This window comes from Rattus rattus, chromosome 3 (genome assembly GCF_011064425.1).
Source record: "Rattus rattus isolate New Zealand chromosome 3, Rrattus_CSIRO_v1, whole genome shotgun sequence".
Taxonomy (NCBI): Eukaryota; Metazoa; Chordata; class Mammalia; order Rodentia; family Muridae; genus Rattus; species Rattus rattus.
In genome coordinates this window covers 119,568,838-119,589,043 of record NC_046156.1, presented here as the reverse complement: position 1 = coordinate 119,589,043, position 20,206 = coordinate 119,568,838, and positions in this window count along the sequence as shown.

Below are 20,206 nucleotides of genomic sequence, written 5' to 3'. Positions count from 1 at the left end.
GTGTCAGAGAAGATGGAGGATAGACTTAGTGAGAAGGAATTGCTATGATAAAAATAGTTTCTATGCATATATGAAATTCTCAAAGAAATAAAAAATATGTTATATTAAAATTTAAATAATCAATGATACATACACTAAGAAAAATGAAACTACAATACATTTAAGGTTTACATTTTTTGAATGGATTTGAACTCTGCCTTATGATCCCATGTATCTTACACCCTTGATGGTAGAAAAGGGACTTTCTTTTAGAACGATAAGGTGTTTTATGTGGTGCTTGAACTGTTAGTGTCTCCTGCAGTGTACCAGGCATGTTGGGAGGTGCTTGAAACATCACTGAAGAGAAAGACTAAGGGGTGGGTGGGTGGTGAGCTGTCTAGACAGAGAGGATGAATGTGCTGGGCACAGTTGGGGTCCCTCCACCTGGGTCCTTTGGGTGGGAGCTGATCCTATAGTCACAGTCCACCTATTGGAGAATAAGGATATGTAGCATGCAGTAGACTCTCTTGGAGGAGTGATGGAGGGAGCTGGCTGTGCCGAGCTAGACAGAGCAGAGGGGCAAGGGCAATGAGTTCTGGTTTCTTTGTATAAGAGTTGGGAGTTTTAAAGGCAGTGTATGTCACCATTTTCTTGGGGTAGTTGGACTGAAGCATAAGTGACAGAGATGTGGAGATGCTGGACCTGTGGTTCTTTGAGGCCAGTATCTATGGTACGAGATCTTATACCTCATTGGAAAATGAAAACAATAACCGCCCCCACCATAGAAAAAAAAAAAAACAAAAAACAAAATCAGATTGGTACAGAGAAACAGTTGTAGCTTAATGGGAAAGAAGCTGGACTTCCTTTTGGCTTTGCCCTGCCAAGCACCTGTATATACAGCCCATGCAATTAATTCTGTAAATAATTAAGTTAAGTCACACAAAGTAATATTATGCAGAATTACACCATATTCCATTATTTGTTTGCTCCACAGTTTTCCAAAATGGCTCCCTGGGTGTGTCTCGGACGCCATCCATCCATCCTCCACAGCTGAGTGATTCTCCTGAACTTCTTCTCACAGTGTTCCTTTTCAGTTCCTGGGTGATGTCAGTGCTCAGCTTGGTATCATAGCATCCTAAATGAGGAACATATGAAAGGGAGTGGGATGTTCTGATCTCTATGTGCATAGCTAGACAATTAATTACTCATGGTAATTTATATAGGAACACAGGCATGCATGCAAACACACTAGCACACACATGACATCATTTCCAGGAGCACGGAGGCATCTGATCTTTAGGATGTCTTGAAACAAGGACTTGATGAGTCCATCTGTGTAATTGGAGGTAGTATTTGTGATGTTCCATCAATGACTCACTACAGTTACCACAGGCAAATTTGCATAGTATCAAAAGACTGAAAATGATAGGGAGGAAGGAAGTGAAGTCAGATTTTGATAGGAGACTTGCCATAAAATTTTAATGTGAATCTAGGTAAACACAACGTGTATGAGGATGATACCTGAAGAGAGATCTCTTTTATTCCTGCACTCACTTCATGCATCTGTTTATCCAGAAGGAAGGGAAGGGCTGGAGAGGAGGAAGTTAAGGTTGCTTTCCATACTTCCCAGAAAATGGGAAGATAGAATTGGGAACTCCTTGTTAACCTTTTTAGTTTTGTGTGTTGCCGTTTCCTCCCTCCTTCCCTCCCTTCCTCCCTCTCTTTTAGCTCCCCTGTCTCCTTGCCTCCCTCCCTCCCTTGGCAGTAATTAAACATTAGCAAATACAAGATACTGTGTTAGGAATAGGACAACAAGGACAAGTTTGAGTGTGATTTTAGGTTGTGGGATAAAGTCAATTTGTAGAATGATCATTTCATCGACAATCAGGGGTGAATTCTGTCTTTATTCATTTGTCCCCTCTGTCTGTATTCCCTGATCCCTTAAAAAGAGGGAGAAGGAAAGACATTTCTTCTCCTTGTTTATGAGAAACAAAACAAAACCAGAACCCTCTGACACTTGAGTTTTCACTAAGTATTAGATACAGTGGGCAATCTGTGGACTGGCCTCCAATGCCATTTTTACAAAGTCAAATAACAAGTCATTATATCCAGAGGCATTCAGGAATCCAGGGTTGGAGACAAGATCCTGGTATTTCCCATGACGATCAATCAATCAAAATCTAACCAGTTGAAATCACTCTTCAGATAGGAACAGAAGGCCAATGTCAACTGGTCAAGACCTCCTTTGAGGCCTCTACCTGCTCAGACTGTTCAACCTTTTCATGCTACAAGTCACAGGGGCCACCTCTGGGTGCTGTCTGCTTGGCCCATTCCATCCCCTGACACTTGTCCACTTTCATCTCAGCTCTCCATCTTCAGACTGATTCATCTCAGTCCTGAGCTCTAGAAACACCCCTCCCTGCCTCAGCCTCTGTTCTCTGCCTTTCATATCATGTTCATTCACTAGCTAAGAATCTCACACTTCCACGAGTCCCTTTCAAAGTGAGACCTTTACCAGTGATCAATAACAACAGGAACATGAGAAAGTCAAGGGGCCCATGCCCTGCCCAGTGTTTTGCAGCTTCTGCTGAGGCTGTTCCTTCCCTTCTGTCTGGATTTACCATTCCCATCTTATCACGGGTGCCTGCTGAAACAGAGCTGGGGAGTCTCAACACTCCCTCAGCAAACTAACCTTTCAAAACAAATTCAGAGAACAAAGCTAGGCATCTTGTATTTGAATTTAGGGGTTCCTTAGCAGGGTTACAAGGGATCTACTTGATCCCCATTTCTTTTCCTGGTTACCTATGCATCAACAGTAAGCAAAGAAGACAGTTTTATTCTGGCCCCAAGAGCCTGGATTCCACTCATGAGTTCATTCACTGGTTGTTTCATACACAGCATCTGAGATGGAGCAATAGTTTTTCAGTACAGACCCCAAAGTGCTGAAAAACCAATCAGGGGGGCCAGAAAATGAGTGGAGTGTTAGTGGGAAGAAAGATAAAGGTTTGTGAACTGTCTGGTGGGTGCTTGGATCACAGAATACAGACAGTTCTCACCAAAGACAAAGCAGGAAGAGAGATGGATTCTCTAGCCTATGTTTTGCCTGTGCTTGAACTCTCTTCACTTCCATGTGGACTCATTAGCATGGGTGACCAGGGCTGTATCTGAGGTGGCCAGCCCTTAGTGATGCAGAGGAGAGGGTGTGTGGAGACACAGCTGAAACAAATGGGCCACCAGAACGACACAACTATTTGATATCTCCTGTGTCATCTACAGATTTCAGAGTCTTAGTGAAGGCAGTCCCATCGGGTGTTTCAGGTAGATGTGATCATTGGATTCGGGCTCACATGACACTGCTGCCTTGCAGGTTCCATGCTAAGTATCTCATATGTTAGGATTCTGTGGAGCTGAGGTCTGTTTGCACAGCTGTGTTTTTGTTGCTCTTCATATATGTCTTTGATAGAGGGGAGAAAACTCAGCTTTGTTCAAAACCGTGAATAAGTCCAGAGTTGGTTTCTGGCTAAAAACATTGAACCACTTTCATGTGATGATCTAAGATTGCGGTTCTCAACCTTCCTAATGCTGTGACCCTTTGATAGGTATGTATTTTGTCCTATTTTCAGACTCTGAACAAATATGTGCTTTTCTTCGCCTAAGAAAGAGCGAACTGCTAATAAGTTGAGTGCCTGGTGCTTAGCGACCACTTCAAATAACACAGCAATAGCATCTTTATTAGAATACCCAGCTGTTAATTAGCTGAACTCCCTAAATACAGATTATAGTGGGTGTGGTTTGAGTGGGCGTGATCGTGACATTCTACCGATTTACAGGGTGCTCATGCTGTGGCCCTCAAATCAGTTTTTAAAATAAAAATTCAGCAGTATATCAAAGTTCCCTTTCTTATGTGAATGCTGCCTCTGAAAGTAAAGTTCCTGCTAATCAAATAGTTCTATAATTAGTGTGGTTTCATTGATGGGGAAAATACATGGGCATGGAATATGGTGGATGGAGATGCCTTTGCTTTGGGCCCAGAAGTGGAAAAGTAACATGACGGGTGAAATATATCTATATCTATATCTATGTCTATGTCTATGTCTATGTCTATGTCTATGTCTATGTCTATGTCTATCTATATATATCTATTATCTATCTATCTATCTATCATCATCTATCTATCTATCTATTATCTATATCTATCTATCTATCTATCTATCTATCTATCTATCTATCTATCTATCTATGTTTTATTGGAAAAGGAAATCCTTCATCATTTCCAGTGGAAGACCTTTGTGTAAGCATTAGCATTGTGTAAAATATCTCAAGCTTTGACATCATATGTTCCCAGAGAAGGATTATTTTAGTGATAGAGAAGGATCATGGGCTAGGATGATGTCTACATTTCCAGTGGTGGTCCTCCTTTCAAGATGCTGTGGACCTTCGGTACTTTGTCAGTGTGATTCTATGGCACCTGGCACTTGTCAACAAACATTTTTGGGACATTTCAATGGTTCTGACCTTGGGTGGGTCTTGGCAACTCATACACACATGAATATGAAATGGTATTTTTGACCTAAGGAAAGATGTCTCATATGTAAACTTAAAGTTATAATCAATGTATTTTTCACTGAGAGAGATTGTGCTATGTATAGTGGCACACACCTGTATTTCTAATATGTTGAAAACCTAAGGCATGAGGTCAAGGCCAGCTTGACTTAAGAGGGTACAAGAATAGTACACCAAGTACTATAGATTAGGAAAAGTTATTCATGCTTCAGTGCTGAAGGAAGGGGAAGAGTGGTATGTGCTTGGCCAACAGAGGTTTTGCAAGGAAGTGGTACTAGAGGATCCAGAAGGATGATGAGGAGTTTTGGGGGTGTTGGAAAAGAAGATTCCAGTAATAAAGAAAGATAGACAGGCTTGGCTTTGAGATCTAAATTGTAACTCCTGTACTAGATGATGTGAACAAGATAAACTGTCAGAATAAAATGGGATAGCACAAAACAACATGTAGGGTCACTAGGAAGATCAGAGACAATGTATTTAATGTGACTGACCCTACACCAAGCACAACCCCTTTCCCTCACTGTTTCAGAGGGGTTTTGTCTATCAAAGAAGCAGCAGGATGGGGCTGTGTGTGGTAGAATGTTGAGGGAATATATACACCCATGTCATAACAAACCAGGAAGCAAAGAACACAGATAAGAACCAGAGTGAGCATCATCTTCAAAGCCTGCAGCCAGAGACCTGCTTCCAACAGCCTGGTTCCACTTCTTCCTTGGTCTTCTAAATATTACCACACACTGGGGACCAAGAATTCAAAACATGAGCCCCAGGGAACATCGTAGAAAGGAAAGAGGGCTGCCTTCTGGGTATGACATAGTTATTATCATCATGATCACATGGCAAGGGCAAATACAGTTGCCTTCATAAGGCCTGAGCAAGGCTGGACCCGTCAACTGCCAATCTTATGTTGGGAAGGTGTCCATGAAAACTATTGGTTACTGATGAATTCTGGGGCAGGGTCAGTCATTGACTTTGCATACCCACTAATGAGTCCTCCAGGATCCAGTGAAGAGTTCTGAATCCATGTTCATGCAAAGGTCTGGAGTGGGAGGGGAACAGGCCAAATTCCTTTCATGTGTGGAAATTTAAAGTTCAAGGTCTGATGGAGAAGAGTGGAGAGGGGCTGAAAGTAAAGCAGTATACCAGAGCACACAGACACCAGAAGGCCTTACATTACACCTCCTGCTTAGCCCTTTATCATGGAAGCTGTAAGCTTGTCCTCAAAACACACCTACAAGCAAGGGAGTGAGAGACTTAGAATTTTAGCAAAAACACTTTCACGGCTGGTGGAGAACAGGCTAGAAGGCAGGGGTTAGGGGCCGAATTCTGTCTTCCTACCTTTGCTGAAGGAATAGTTGGATTTCTAACCCTCAGTATCTCAGAATGGGACCTAGTTTGGAAGCAGAGTCTTTACAGATATAACTCCTTATATCAAGGTCATGCTGGAGCACAGTGAGCCCTGTTACCAAATGGCTGGTGTCTGGGAGTGTGGTTCCATGACAGTGTGTTTCTGAATCCACAGCCCAGGGTAAGAGAGTTCCATCATCCTCGCCAGCACGGTGGGCTACTTCTCATCTGTTGAGGCCCAAACATAGTGAAAGGGAGAAGGACACAGTCCCTTTAATTGAATTTCACCTTCTTTTACTGTCCCCTGACATCGCAGCTCAGATTCCTGACCTTTGGATTGAAGCGGAGACTTTTCCTGTCAGCTCCCTTGACTCTGGACTCAGACTGAATTACATCACCAGCTTTCCTGGACACTCACCTCAAGGGTGGCAATCACAGTTTCCTATCACATGAGCCATTTCTCACAATGATCTGTCTAGATAGATACAGATGTACACCGGTTTTATTTCTCTGAACACTGGGCTGGCTAATGCGTGTACTTGTAGTAATTCATTGGGTTGTAACAGACAAGAGAAAGAGTGTTTAAAAGCACATATATGTCATCTGATGGTATTGCTAATTATACTAAACACAAAATTCATGTTTTAAAGTATGTGAATTATATGAAAAGGAATTAATAGCAATTAATATTTCTCACTTGACCATCAGGTAAGACATTATTCAGGGAGAGAAGAAATGGCGTTGAGAGGCAATATGATAAATTCAGTCTTCATTAAATTTAAAATATTCAAACAAAATTATACATGGTTCAAAATATACTGGCATCTTTTATATGCTCATTTTAATAAAGCCTGTTTTATATTTTTAAGCTGACAGTTTTATATTATTCATTAAAGAAAATGTTCTATGGAAAGAGTACAGAAACACACACACACACACACAATCCCATTTGTTTAAAACTTTTATTTTAAAAAAATCTATATTGATTTTATTGACTGTTGTATTGGAAATAGAGGTATTGATTTATGACAAGTTGACCAACAATTATTTGTTAATTAACCTAGGGTTGTTACCTTCTATCTGCCCCTCTCTTGGGTGAGTGCTCTCAGATGTGACAGTCTATAATTGAGGAAATTGAGTCATCTGAAAGCAATTATGTCACAGTCTTATAACAGGTAGAATCCAGAGACCTTGTTAAGTTTGCATTGCAGATGAACAAAGACTATTATCTAAGATTCAAACCGACGTGGCTCTCTATGTCTTAATCTACTCCAACAACTCTACCTATGGAATGAGCTGTGTGGCAGTATTTGAAAAGAGGAACACATGTGCTATGAGGAACATGTATACTGTAGAATACTATGTCTGGATTGTTTGTATACATGGGTTCTGGGGAGCAAATTCAGATCTCCCTGTTTGTGCAGTGCCCTTTGCTCCAGCCTGGGCTTCCTTTTCTCAGTACTTCTTCAGTCCTCATCCTTTGATGAATTGTGCTGAGTGGGGTTCACCACACTACTCTCCCACAGTCTTCTTTTCCAAGGTCTCTAGAAACTCTCATCTTGCTAGACTTGCTAGTAGTCAGCTGCGGTCTTTCGCTTGCTCTATCTCATTCCCCTGTTTTCTGAATCAACTTTCCCCACATGGATCTCATCAATTACATATTAGTGTTCCCTGAGACTAATGTCCTCCCAGAACTCTTTATCTCGACTGTACTTGCTAGTTTGGACACTTACAGTACAAGAGGGAGCTGATGGTGCTTGACTTAGTAGGAATTTGTGTCAAGTAGTTGAGTGCTGGTGATGGTGTTTTTGTTTGTTTGTTTGTTTGTTTGTTTGAAGTGAGATGGGAAAGTATTGGTTTATATGATAAACTGCATATGAGGAAGTTATTTAAAGAATTTCCCAAGGGTCAGCAGGATGGCTTAGCAGACAAAGGTGCTTATCTCACAAGCCTGGTGACCTGAGTTTGATCCCGGAGCCCATGTATTGGGATAAAGAACTGACTAGTTGTCCTGTGGCCTCTATACATACATCATGTCATACATGCTCCCCTAAGCATGCTCCCACAATAATAAGGAAAGAATAAAAGAAATTGCATCCATACAACTGCGTGGTCTATAGGATAAATTTAAAAGCCCAGTTCCCACCTCTGAGATGTAGTATATATGGTAGACTGGAGATCAAGACAGCAGGAGTCAATCTGAATAAACATTTTCTGATGAATGGTACTTTAAAAGGAGAAAAATATAAGCTAAAATAGGTTTCGTTCAAGTTCAAAGTCAACATTTTGTCTGAAAATGTGCTCTTGTATGTAATGACTGTGTTTGGCAAGAAGGAGTGTTCCCTGGGGTTGAGAAAGAGCATCAGATGGTAAAGATAGGCCTGTGAGCCAAGAGCAGGGCTGGGTTCCTGTTTGGGAGGGCCCTGGTGTATGTACCAACAGAGCATCCTTAAATGCCAGTTTTCACCAACACAAGCCAAGTAGATAATGACCATCCGTCCATGGCTGGTGTTAGATAAATTAGAGCCTTCACCATTGTCTTTCAAGTCAACAAACATTTGTGGATGGTTTGCACTGAACATGACCTCATGCTTCTACTGGGGATGTGCAGATGAAAATGTGCTTCTCCCACTCAGACAACAAGGTTGGTAACTCATCACTAAGCAACATACATAGCAAATTCTATTAATTTACCTTGGAGATCAAAGAAATGGGGGAATTTGGGGAAAGTCGGCTGGTACTCTCATAGTGCATGTCTGCTTCCGTAACCACAGCTGAACATAGTGTGCACTTCCCACTTTTCAAAGGAGTAGAGATGCTCATCTCTTGTAATGATTTGAACGCTCCATTTAAGACAGGGATTCCTTCTGTGATACTATAGCTCTAGAAACAAGTTCAGTGTCATTAACACATGAACTTGAAGTGTTTTGTCTTTCAGGCACCTCATGGTACCTCAGGTTTCTCATGAAAGTGTGTGAATACTGGGGAGCCTAGAGGCTCCTGGGAGTTTGGTCTCTGTAATGGTTGTGTCTCCCTTTTTAACCAGTTAGTTCAAACTCTGTCCATCTTTAAGACAGTAGAAAACTTCTAAACAGTGACCTTCTCCCTCATTAGGTTAGAACCCTCCGCTGGGTACTGGCCTTTCACCGTGTGCTTTTACTCTGTAGTGTTGATGTCAGTTGTGACATTACACGTGTGATTGTTCAGACCCATTGCTCAGTCACTGCTGACTTTAAACCTCACAATACAAGACCTTTGATAATTCTCATATACCCCTTGCTCAATGCTGGGCCCTGAATAGAGGTATAAATTCCTGTGCAAAGTCTTTATTTCCTCTTGAGTTAATAGAAGTAGCAGGATAGAGGGAAGCATAGAGGCGAATCTGTGTTCCCTAAAGCCACCTGCTCTTTCTGTACCTTAAACTGGTTTCTCCACCACTCCGATGAAGAACAAGCCTATGAGCTAATACGCATGTCACTCATACTTGCCTATTACTTAATCAAGTTTTCCATTCAGCCTTTGCCTTCCCAACACAAGGATGCCATTTCAGTAAGTCTCAAACAGCAGCATCCTGAGCCCCTCAGCCATCCAAACTCAACAGTCACTTTTTTTTCGATTGCTTGTAGGGTCTCAAGTTTCTTTATTATACTTTCTTCTTGAGGTGTGGTTGATCATGATGTGCATTCACAAAGCATCTGCACTGGACTTATAGAGCACACCAATTTCAAGATGATTTCCTTTTTATGTTATCAGAAAATTCAGCAGATCCCCTTAGGGATTGGAAACAATGGTGTGTAGGATGTGCTTCTCTGCCCAGAACCAGTCACTTACTCCCATACCATTCATTATAAAATATGAGACCTTGTATAAAGCTGAAGACTTCTTGTACAGAATGGCAAGGTTCTCAGGCCTCTGTTTTTTTACCTCTTTTGCTCAGCTTCAGCAGGAAGCTTTCAGAATGAGTAGTATTGGAATTTTGGAGGATTATGAATGTGTTAAATGCGGTTGGAGTCATGGATGGTTTTTCAAAGAATGCAACTTTGGGAAAACTAAACTGAGTAAAGTCTTCTCTTGCTCTGTTTGCCCATGAAAAAAATTGATCTCTTGTCCCAAGTTGACCCAGGGGGATCATCTGTCTTCATGTGGTTCAAGATTAGGCTGTAATTGGGACATGGTTCTGGACAGTCTCATTCCTGTGGACCAAGGCTTCTGTGTGATCATCTGAAGTCCAAGTGTTGCCTATTGCTAAACATTTTTAACTATTTGAACAATCGTAATGATGATTAGGAGTTCAAGGCTAGCCTCTGCTGCATAAGTTCGAGGCAGCCTGGTCTACATAAGACTCTGTCTTACAATAATACGAAAAACACCCTCTGCTTGCCCCCTAAATCAATGTGACACCAGCGTCACATATTCAACTTGGGTTTTAACTCATTTGAGACTCTTGAGTTTTAATTCACTCTTCTTATTGATAAGCCACACAACAGGTTGAACTGAAGTCATAAAACCAAAGGTCAAAGCTGAGCTCTGGCTTCTGCCTTGTTCATCTCGGGGTGCTGGGACCCCAAAGGTTTCTGAGTCTCCAGAAGGTAGGAGGAGAGAGTTGAATTCACTGCTCTGAGAACGACCTCTCTCCTATTTCTTTATAAAAACCACAGCCTAGTGACAGGTTTCTGACAGCATGGTTCAAATATACCAGCGTTGTCTGAGAGCCCCGAGGCTAGGCGGGGTATTCCATGCAGGCTGCTGTGTCTGCTGGAGGCCTGCTGAACCTTTGGTCAGAGAGCGTCTCTCCTTGAATGGTTTACATGAGATCGAGTGACTTAAATTAAGCGTATTCATTTGTGTGTGCTGGGGATTAAACCCATTGCCCTGTGCATATTCAGCTCTTTGTCACTGAGCTATGGCCCAAACCCCTATTTTCTTAAATTACATTGCCATAGTCTATAAATTAGCTCAAAAAGTAAGTAATTTCTCTGACTATTTGTTTCAAATAATTCTTGTCAGACTATTTCAATGAAAACATGTTGGCATTTAATTAATATTTCAAATGCTATGAAATAAAACAGAATCAGTGGGCTTTGTTCAATTAGTTAATTAATTAATAACCCATTAGTTAATAATTTATTAATGAATGCATTTGAGCAAGGCAGAGTTGTACACAGTATGAAAGATTTTGATGCTACAAAAGCTATATTTTTTCCAGATTTTTTTTCTTAAATTTTTAGTTGACATAAAATTGTAGCTACATATACATTTTACAGTGTAAATTTGGGTGAATAGATCTTTTTCTCTCTTTTAAAACTGGAACACATTAACTTAGTTATTCTATTTCATTTTTTTCTGAACATTTGTTATTTCATTGTGTTAGAAACATTTAAACTCTTCTTTCAGTTAAAAAAAAAAAAAGATGTCTCACGGGCATGAGAAGCTCACTGGGTAAAGACCTAGTATGGATAAAGACAGGAAATGCCCTGTGAACTAAGTGAGCTCTCACATCCTGCACCACAGGGCTAGATGTCCAAGCCTCCTTCCGTGTAGACGGAAGATTTAGAAGACGGCAAATTCCTTTCAAGGGCATCTGTTCTCTCTGTGTTTGTTCTTCGGTGAATGGTTGTTGCAGTAGGGTTTTGTTTGGGCCGCATCGCTGGTGTTTGGGGCCTAGTGCACTCTAAGCAGGTCTCTTCCACAGAGCACGCCAGTCAGATCCTAGTTGTTCAGATGGAGATTTTCTTGTTTCCTTTTGAGACAGGGTCTCACTGTGATCCAGGCCTGGCCTTGAACTTACTGCAGTACTCCTGCCTTCTCTGCAGAACTCAGTCAGTCTCCCAACTGCTAGGATTATGGGAATGAACCATGACTTCCAGTGGCGTGACCTGTGTGTGTTTGCATGTGTGTGTGTGTGTGTGTGTGTGTGTACTGTATTTATTTATATGTATGTACACATACATAAACATGCATATATGTATATATGCATATATGTATGTATAAACACATATATATATATACAGTTTTATATAATTGTATAATTTACTTTGAACACTTGATACTTCACGTTTAAAATACTAACATGGATTTGAAAGGAGAAAAGTTTATGTTTGACTCAACATTTCTATGAAGTCATAGCGTTTAGTTCCTCATACCTTTCTGAATCGTAATTTGGAGCTGGTAATAATATATAAAGTAATTCCAAGGAAGCAAAATGTGTCTCAAATTAGGTATTCTTGGCTCTGCTGACGTAAAGCAACTATACCATACTTCCATAAAATTAGTCCCCAGGTCCATCTACATGAAGAGTGGATATTCAGACATTTATTTTATTTGATTAACAGTAGTTCTTGCTTATAGTTTTAAAAGCCATTTCCTTTTGCTTTTGGCTGTAAAAGTAGCATTGAAACGTTGCTGATTTTAAACAATGAAACCTCCATGGCTTCACTGCACTGCTGCTCCTGGAGCAAAGAATCCCGAACAGACATTTCTGGATGTGGTTTGAAAGTTTCCAACAAGTTCGTTAAAGACTATGCTTCCGCCTTAGAACTACCCCTCAAGGCTCCTTGGATGCAGTCTACGGCATGGCATTACAGGAAACACCTCTGTCTTCCACCATACTGCTGACAGTTGTTAGTGGTAGTGTTCATTGCCGGAGATGAGCATCCAGCATCCTGTGGTTAGAGGCCAGGGATATTTGTGAACAACCTCCAAGGCCCAGGACACCCCGACTGCAGTCACCGCAGAATATCCTTCATGCGGAGGTCCAGACGCCTGGGATAAACATATGGCTAGACTGGTGGCCCATGAAAATGTGCTATTCAGACACCCGCAACAGCTCTTGGACTCGAAACACCCAGAAAGCTAAGTTCAGGAGCAGAATTTCATAAAAGGCTCTAAACCTGGCCTCTGAGAGAACACAAGCCCAGCATTATGCGTATAATACCGTGAATGTCGGAGATAAGGCCGGGCACCTCTCCTCCCCTTTCCTAATCACCACAGCCATTGGGTAGGCTTCTTGTTAATGGAAGCAAAGCAAAATTCTGTCGTGAAAATATTGGATATTCCAATTAATAAATTCCAAATAAAAGTGGAATTAAGCTAAAAATGATAAAGAGCCCTCAAGTGGCTTGTTGATTAGAAACTACTGTGGCTCCTCGTCTGGGCTGCAGCGCCAAGCAGGCAGCAGCTGCTGATAATTTGGTGCAAGTAATTGTAGAGCCAATAAGTTGAAGAAGTGCTTATTAAAAGACACGGCTTTCCTATCTGCGTGTAAGTTCAATTGAGTAATGCACTCTACATGCGGTCTGACACGGGGTAAATTATACACCTGATTTAAAAACACTCCATCCAGAAGAGCTCCTATTTTGCTCATCCATAAAATTTTTTACTTTCTCCATCGCTACTTGCAGCAATGTAGGCATAATATCTATCAAATTAGGCTTGGAGGACGCCTCAGTCTGGCACCCTGCGGGCTGGAAACATGTGCTTAATATTACCGCAGTGCTTTTAACCCCATGAGTGCCCGGGCTTAGCCCACACAGGCACAAGGCACTCTACCTCCTCAGGAACACATCCAAGATGGAGAGAGGGTGGGCCGAATCACGAGGTAGAGAATAGGTACTGAAGTTTGAGGGAGCTCAAGCAAAATGAAGTGTCTGGACCACTGTCTCCCAATACTTAGAAACAGGTATGAAATGCAAACTTTGGGAAGCAGACCACTTTGGGCTAACTAAGGAGCTATGGAAGGTGGGGCACCGCATATAATAACAGCTTGTTCTGGGGACTCTTAGGAAGGTGACGATGGGATGTGAATATCCAGATGACTAATTAATGCTAATAGACAGTCTCTTCCTTCTATCTGAAGAGTGCCAGGCAGTATGTGCACCAGATGTGAAGCATACAGCAGTCAACACATATGTTTTGCATTGAGCAAAAGGATCGAGCTTTCCACAGACCACCAAAATGGGATGGGAAGCCATGAGTACTCACAAGACATTTGTTCTCATTCATTCATTAGTTTGGGAAGATAGTGCCTGACCCAGAAAACGCTGAACCCAGAAACAGTGCTGCCCTGTTGTAGAGCTAGGAACACATGAACATACACATACATGTGCCCTCTGCCTGTGGCTGCAGGGGCGTCTTCTCTTCCTCCTCTTATTTTATGACTGTGTATAGCCTGCTACACAGAGTGTTAAGTGAATGGGAGGGTATACTTACTAGAGAATTTTGTTCCCATTCTTTATTTATTCTTGATCTAGAGGGACGCTCTGATTCCATTTAGCTCACTGTGGAGTGCTGAGAACACTGATGTTTTGTTGGCTGACATTTGTTATAAATGTTCTGTAGTCCTCAAGTCAGTCGCAAGCAATTGGTTACTGGAACTTTTGCCCCCAACCAGAAGGCTCTGGGTACTGATAAGCTAGGCTGAGGGCAGTGCTTCTCAACCTTCCTTTAATACAGTTGTGATCCTTTAATACAGTTCCTCACGTGGTGGTGAGAAAAAGTATTTTCATTGCTACTTCATAACTGTAATTTTGCTACTGTTATGAATTATGATGCGTTTTCTGATGGTCTTAGGTGACCCTATGAAAGGATCGCTTGACCCCCAAAGGGATTGTGATTTACGGGTTGAGAACCACTGCTCTAGGGTCAACTAGATTCCAGAAACTAGAATAAATATGAGAGAGGAGATAGAAAGGAAGAGTGGGGAGAGGGGGTGCAGGGCGAATGAGAAATGACAGTGGGGGGAGAGGGGAGGGAGAAAAAGTGACTGTGGAATGATCTAGAGTAAGAAACAAATATGAACACAAGAGAGCCATGAGAAACCAGGAAACCAGAATTATCGGAGGAGCAGAGGCATCAAGAACTAGAGATGGGTTATCCCTGAGAAACAGACCACTGGGTGAAATGAATCCTTGGCAGAGAGGCTAGTATTGACTATAGGATTTCTTCCATAGAGCTTCACAAGTGGGTGAAAGTTAGTAGGGTTGCCTCTGGGAAGAGAGAATCTTGATGTAGGTACAATGAAAAGGGTAGATTTGATCCTGGCTTTGCTGCCATCACTGTGAGCAAATTAGCCTTGCTATACCTGCCTCAGGTCTAAGAGGGTATCCACAGAAATATCTGAGAGGAACCAGCACTTCTGTGTGCTCCATAAATGACAGGGGAAGTTATTCTAGACAAGAGATATTCAAAGAATCTATGCTGAAACTTTCTCTGTATTTTTTTTAACTTCTTGCAAGGTGCATTTAAGATCCAAATTGCTTAGCACCTGCAGTGAATAAAATTGCCACATACACCAGCACACAATGTTCTGACAGTCCTATTCCTAGTACAGGAGGTAAATGACAGGACTCTATGAAGAACTTAAAGGGACTTACTGACCAAATCGCAAACTTATTTCTGCTGCATCTTTGTGGAGCATAGCAGATCTTACCCCAAGCTCATCCCAGAATAAGAATACCTGAAGCCAGCCCGGGCTTACCTTTCTCTGGGTCTAACCTGCCTTTCTACCCCGCCCTTCCTCTGGGTGCTTGGGAAGGTCATCTGTAGAATCGGTCTACATTCTTCTTACTCTGCTTCTCAGTTGACTTGAGGTTAGGGAGAGAAGGGAGGAAGTAGTGACTCTGGATTCTTCAGGTGATGGCTTTCTCCTTGGGCCTTTCAGTTGAGGCATCACTGCTTAGTCACTGGCTGAGGAGTGCTGCTTGCCCTTGGGAAGGCCATGCCTGAGTTTTCTTGCTTCTTCCTCTTCCCTATCAGATATCTTTCAATTCAGAGGACTGCAGAATTGAAAATACATATATACAGAAAATAGATATATAGTAAACTATTTAAGAAATAGCTTTTCACACACACACACACACACACACACACACACACGGGGAGAGAGAGAGAGAGAGAGAGAGAGAGAGAGAGAGAGAGAGAGAGAGAGAAATACCAGCTCATCAGTCTTGCTTTGCTTTCTCTGGAGTGAGGAAGGAGAATGCTAATATATATTGCTTCATTTTAAACTGTGTTTTGGTAAGGAACCCCGATGGTCACCTGTGAGGGTGACTATCAGCAAACAAATATTCTTACCATGTTGGTGACAAGATGCCTAGTAAACTCTCCCAGAGTTCACTTGGATGGCTCAGTAGAGACCTTGGGGGAATTCTGGTCTACTCTTTTGATTGATAATAGGAAGTAGGACATGCCGTGCCTGACAGCCATACAGCGCTAACCATGGGGCAGAACTTTCTGTGTGAGAGTCTCTGGTCTACTCTTTAAAGCAGCTTAAGACATTCTCTTTCAAATTCTAGTTTTCTTCTCATCATTTCCCAAGTCTGATCCTTTGAGACTTCCAGCTACTGTCCCCAAATGCCTCTGCTGGGCTCCATTTTCTCTTTGGTTTGTATGTGTTACTACTATTTAGTTCTATTTTCTTAGGATCTGGAAGGGAAGATCCTTTTGCCTTAGCCGCTTAAGTGCTAGGACTACAGGGATGCGCTGCCATGTATGATAATGTGTTTGTGTTGTGTTTAAATACTGGACTCTACAAGGCGATATACCTTGTTCCCAATCAGTGCAAGTCACTCGACTTAGCAGCTATTGGTCTCAGTAGTCTCATCTGTAGATAGTACACAGCGGGGCTTTTCATGTCACTAAACAAAGCTACAGGGTTAATCTGGTAATAACTTCATGCTCAATGTTGAATTAAAGCGGTGAGCCTGATAATCGGTGTGGCTCTCAGTATTAATATTAATAAAATAGAATAATAAGAAAGCTACTTAGACCCTGAGAGCAGAATGGGCCTTAACTACTTAACTAAACAAATTCCAAAACTTGCTGATGTCTTTCCCTCCAAGTCAGTAGAACAGGACTAAGAGAGGAACCAGGGAAGGGAGAAGACAGGACTTAATGGCACTGGAGGTGGGAACCGTCTGTGCAGGCAGACACTCAGAACTGCTCCAAGGAAGGAGCCTCAGAGCTATCTGCAGTATTTTAGCCACCTTTTGAAAAATTCTTTGTGGATTATTTCCAAATATTGGTAGAGAAGGACTTGTTACAGTTATTTAAAGGAAAACATGCTAGAAACAGATTTCAGGAAACCAGAGAGCTCGTCAGAAGGTAAAAACACCTTCCATTTATTGGACGTTCAGGATCTGGCTCTGTGATAAGGACTCTGTATGCTTTACTTGTCTAGTTCACATAACAAGCCCGAGGTGTCAGCATTATCCTGTTTATAGATGAGAAACCTGAAAGCAAGCCCGAGCAAGTCTGAGATTGTCCCCAACTCTTAGAACTGGTTGAAACATCTCCGGGTGTTTGAACATGCCTTGCTCCTACCCCTCTGCTATCTTGACTTCTGAGACTAAGTGAGCAGCTTCCCACCCTGAAAGTGTCTGTCAGGAACGAATGACCTGAGTTAATTAAAACAAATACAAGGAGTTCAAAACATCCCACCCCACTAACTCACTAACCAAGCTAACTGTGCCATAGCCCTGCCATCGCCTCACCGCCTTCAAATGCCATCTTGCATGCAGGTCACTCTCATCAGGTGCGTTTGTCTTCCCATACAGACGTGCACCCCTGGGTTCCCCAGGTGATCCTGAGAGAGCCAGAGCTGACGTAGCCTCATACCTCAATTGTTCTCCATCCTTCCATGCATCCTACGTGCAAATTTAGGATGGAATGAACATTAATATTTAAAAGAAAGAGTAAATAACAGGTCTCAACGTTATTTTTAAACTGAGAAATGCCTTCATACCTAGTGATTATTAGTGACTTTAGTTGTTGCAGTTACCAAATATTTGACAAGAACTGATTTACTGGGGAGTGGGGGGGACTTTTTTCTTGGCTCACAGTTTGCAGAAGTACAGTCCTTTTTTGCAGGGAAGACATGGCACCGGAGGAGGCCACACTGTGTTTATAGAGACAATAGGAAATTGGTCCAGGCTGTAGAACCTCAAGCCTGGATCCCAGTGACCCACTTACTCCAGGTAGGCACTGACTCGTGAAGGACCCTCTCCTAGGAAGTGGCGCTTGTGAAGAACCTCCGACCCTGAGCATGGCCTCTCAGCTCCTTTCTGAGAGCCGCTGGATACTCACAGCACAGCCTGTCACTGCCCTAGTGTGAAGAAAGAGTGCCCTAGGAGTGATCTGCTCTCGTGTCCTAAGCCTAAAAATTAATATTAGAAGACTAAACAAGTCACAGAAAGACTTGCAGAGATGAGCTTGAAATCGGACAAGGAGGAAAGCGGGGGCAGCGCCAGGCGGCAGAGCTAGCGTTTCCGCTTATGACTAATAGTGTGCCTCACGGCAGAGGGGCTTCCTGCACTGGCTGAGATGCTCCAGGGACACTCCAGCTGAAGGTTGTTAGACGGGAGGCGTCTCCAGATTTCCATTTTACCTTTATTCCTCCCGACTTGCCATCTCGTGATCTGTGCCTGACCCAAATGGTTCCAGAGACTGCCTTCCTCATGGATTCTCAGGTCAGGGAGGCGGGAAGGGAAAGCAGTTCAGATCTCAGCAGCAGATGCAGATAATCAAAAGAGCTAGCTCACTCCAACCTTATTGACGTTAAGAGTAAATATTTCTTTACATATTTTTTCCATAAATTTATTTATTTATTCACTTTGCATCCTGATCAAAGCTCCTCCCTCTCCTCCCATTCCCCCCTCTCACCTCCCCTGCCCCCCTACCCTACACCTCCGAGAAGGGGGAGGTCCTCCTCTTGTGTCTCAACCCACCCTGGAACCTCAGGTCACTGCGGTACTAGGCACATCCTCTCCCACTGAGGCCAGACAAGGCAGACCAGTGAGAGGAATAGGATCCATAGGCAGGCAGCAGAGTCAGGGTAATATTTCTTAAGCCTTGGAGAAGAATTTATTGTTTACTCAGACCTTCACAGGGGCACCCTAAGCAATATACTTAGCTCTTCACAGGAGCACCCTAAACAGTTACTTAGCTCTTCACAGGAGCACCCTAAACAGTGTACTTAGCTCTTCAAGGAGCACCCTAAACAGTGTACTTAGCTTTTCACAGGAGCACCCTAAACAGTGTACTTAGCTCTTCAAGGAGCACCCTAAACAGTGTACTTAGCTCTTTACAGGAGTACCCTAAACAGTGTACTTAGCTCTTTAAAGGAGTACCCTAAACAGTATACTTAGCTCTTCACAGGAGCACCCTAAACAGTATACTTAGCTCTTCACAGGGGCACCCTAAGCAATATACTTAGCTCTTCACAGGAGCACCCTAAACAGTGTACTTAGCTCTTCACAGGAGCACCCTAAGCAATATACTTAGCTCTTCACAGGGGTACCCTAAACAGTGTACTTAGCTCTTTAGCTCTTTACAGGAGCACCCTAAACAGTATACTTAGCTCTTCACAGGAGCACCCTAAACAGTATACTTAGCTCTTCACAGGGGTACCCTAAACAGTGTACTTAGCTCTTCACAGGGCACCCTAAACAGTGTTAGCTCTTTACAGGAGTACCCTAAACAGTGTACTTAGCTCTTCACAGGAGTACCCTAAACAGTGTACTTAGCTCTTCACAGGAGCACCCTAAACAGTGTACTTAGCTCTTTACAGGAGTACCCTAAACAGTGTACTTAGCTCTTCACAGGAGTACCCTAAACAGTGTACTTAGCTCTTCACAGGAGTACCCTAAACAGTGTACTTAGCTCTTCACAGGAGCACCCTAAACAGTGTACTTAGCTCTTTACAGGAGTACCCTAAACAGTGTACTTAGCTCTTCACAGGAGTACCCTAAGTGTACTTAGCTCTTCACAGGAGCACCCTAAACAGTGTACTTAGCTCTTCACAGGAGTACCCTAAACACCGTGCTTAGCTTTTTATAGGCACGCCCTAAGCAGTATAACTAACTCTTCGCAGGAGCACTCTAAGCAGTGTATTTAGCTCTTTACAGGAGTACCTTGGTCCTAAGCGTTGTACTAGGTCCTTGGCAGGGATACTCTGGTACCTCTGGTAGCTCTGTACTGAACCCTTGATCTAATGAAGTTGGGGTTTTTCTATTTGTTTGAACCCAGAAGCAATGGTGTTGAAAGCAAAGCAGCCCTCCCCAGTCAGGCAGACGGAAGGAGAGGTTGGGAGTTTTTCTCCAGGTCTGACGCCTTCACTATAAATCTATATTTAGTACCATGGTACTAGTGGCAAAGGTCACAGCTATCCTCAAAACTCAGGTTCTTTTCCCAAAGTCTTCTTAGCATGGCCGACTCTAGGCAGGATGCCCATGGTGGAAGGCTCTGGAGGATGACTTGGGTCCAGGCTCACTGCAGCTATAGGACCCAAGGGCTTTCCTTCACTCTCTTAGGTGTGGCTGGA